The sequence below is a fragment of the Lygodium microphyllum genome, chromosome 22 (assembly GCF_053477565.2).
Source record: "Lygodium microphyllum isolate KBCC chromosome 22, Lygodium_microphyllum_v1.1.10, whole genome shotgun sequence".
Taxonomy (NCBI): Eukaryota; Viridiplantae; Streptophyta; class Polypodiopsida; order Schizaeales; family Lygodiaceae; genus Lygodium; species Lygodium microphyllum.
This window is the reverse complement of record NC_141156.1, coordinates 40,777,818-40,780,606: the sequence shown is the minus strand read 5'-3', so window position 1 is coordinate 40,780,606 and position 2,789 is coordinate 40,777,818.

The window sequence follows — 2,789 nt, the reverse complement described above, 5'->3', positions numbered from 1 at the left end:
GTCTACAAGTAACAATCTTGGAAGGTGTGGAGTTTATCGGAGAAGCAACAAGACTAATGCATATCTCAATGAGTGGTTGCCATGAAAATTGAGAATGAAGCTCTCTTCCCAAGTTGAAGTGAATGGTGGTGAAGCTCCTCAAATACCCACTTTGATACTAGTTGAAAGGTGGAGCAAAAGCAAGAGCACAAGTGGAAGTAAGAGCTTGGAGGTTCAAGCAAGAGAGAGCAAGAGGGTATGTGGGAACTCCAATATTCACAATGTGTGATCTACCTTTCCTTATTCTATTGACATAGAAATAATAAATAATAAAGTGATAATGATGGGGGTTGGCCACCTATAGTATATAGGTGTGTGGATACTGTATACAAAGTAAGTGTAGGCAGCTAGGGATAGATGGCCTTTAACCCCCAACACAATGAACAAGTTTCAAGTTGACATGTTTGAGTCTTAAGTTGACAATTTTGGATTCTACTCAATTAATCAGTTGATGATCTTTCTCATTGACAGGTTTGTATTGACAAGCTTAACAAGTTGATAGATTAACAGATTGACAAGTTGAAGTGTTGGCACAATAGCTTGTGTTGACCAGTTGCCAAGATCCCCCTAATGAGTAGTTTTTATTGAAGAGCTTAAGTATGTTGATACTTTGACAAGATCCTATCAAAAAGGGCACGTTGACAAGTTCACATTGATAAGTTTAGTTTGACAGTTCTAAGTTGACAAGCTCATGTTGATGGTTTTAGATTGACAAGTTCATGTTGGCTTTAGTTTAATATTTTCCCGTCAACAAGACCTCCTTAACAAGTTCCCATCAACAAGTTTATGTTGACAATTCCACATTGATTGCCTTCAATTACAAAAATATTCTTTCACTATTTTAATACCAAGGATAATCCAAATGACAATTTGCTACAACCAATTCATGGCAATAACCAATTCTTATTGTAATCTCCCTATTCAATGCTCCACTCTCTTCCTTCAACATAGCACTCACTCCCAAATTTAATGATAACATGCACAAAGTTTTCAACACTTGAAACTAATTAACCATAAATTGTACCTTGCCTATGTTATGAAAGTTGGCAAATCCTACTTAGCTCTAAATCCCAATAGATCTTCCTCTTGTTTGTTGCTCTTCTCTCTTTTTGACAGTGGCTCCACCCCTCCTTGTGGCTCAATTTGCAGCACCAACTCCTTCCATGACACAATGGCAGCTTCCCTTTGCGATGGTTGCAATGGTTCTTCTTCTTGGTGGCTGGGAAGGGGGTATGGTAGAGGGAATGGGGAGAAGAAAAAAGGGGTGAGATTTGGTTGGGGTGGTTGGAGGATAGTGGTGGAGAGGAAAGAAAGACAGTGAAGACAGTGCGAGAAGGCATGGTATGGATGGTGGTTGTGATGGTTTAGGTGGGGATCATAGCAAGCAATGGAAAGAGAAGATGGAGACTATGGTAAAGATAGAGGTGAAGGTGAAGCTAGAGGCAAAGACAAAGGTGAAGACGAAGACAAAGGCAAGGCCAAAACTGATGAGTCTCCAAGGCGAGCCCATGGGTGTATGGTGGGGATGTAGAGCTGCCAATGGCAAGCTTCTTATCAAGGTGGCAGTGAATACTTCAAGGTCAACTAGCTTAAAGAAGACTATGGCCTAGGGTGGGTGGCTTAAAGATGATTGTCATGGGCATAGCTAAAGGGGCTATCAACAATGTGCCCATGGTGGGGTGATCCTAGTGGGACGACATCTAAGTCCCAATATGGTAGACTACATGCATGTGAGATTGCCTTTTGAGTTGGATTGGCACTCGCAGGTGATACGCAAGTGGTGGGGTCGACGTTTTGCCTATCTTGCATGGTGGCAGCTCCAAGGAGGTTGGTGACAACTCAAGGTAGTGGTGGCTTCGTGGCTACATGCTCCACAATAGCTCAATGATGCTACATGGCTCCATGGCAAATCAAGGTGTTGTATAGCTATCCTAGAAGTCCAAGTTAGTGTGATGGGGGATACTCCTAGGCTTCCCCTAAAAATCTATCATTGATTTACTTTTTTTTTTCTTTTGAAAAAACAAGTGAATAATTTTTTTGCCTTGGTCAAACTCTTGTTCATGTCTCTCTCTCTCTCTCTCTCTCTCTCTCTCTCTCTCTCTCTCTCTCTCTCTCTCTCTCTCTCTCTCATATATCCCTTGTTCATGCATGGGGGTTAATAATTTTTTGTTGGGTGCTCTAAGCTCAAATGCAATGCACTAGATAAGCCCCTCCTCGCAAGCACTCGTCCCTCCTCTTCATAACCATAATCCCCCCTTATCTTTTCATAGCTAAGCCTCCTTTCATGCACAATGTTAGCCATAATATGTTGGGCACCTCATGCATGTTGTATAAATCCAACTCATGAAAAATAGAATTTCTTGTTCCTTTCTCTCTTGGCAATCATATCTCCTTTTTTTTGTGCTCCTAGAAAAAATCACTAAGACATCTCATCTATGATTCAAGTTGCACAATCAATGCCATTTCAATCAACAAAAAATAGATTAAGTCCTAATTTAACTATTCGCTCACACTTCGAAGTTGACACACATACATCCCTCCTATTTTGCAACACAAAGTGCATAAGCAACTACTTGGTCATCGTGTCCCTATCATGATAAGGAAACTAAGAATGTAATGTTCACATGCCAAAGGCAATAGTACGGATATATACATCCTTATTGTTCTATCTCTCACTTAGCATATTCACACTTGCATGGCACATAATGAACCTACCAACAAATAGATCAAATCAAAGCAATTGTAGTAAG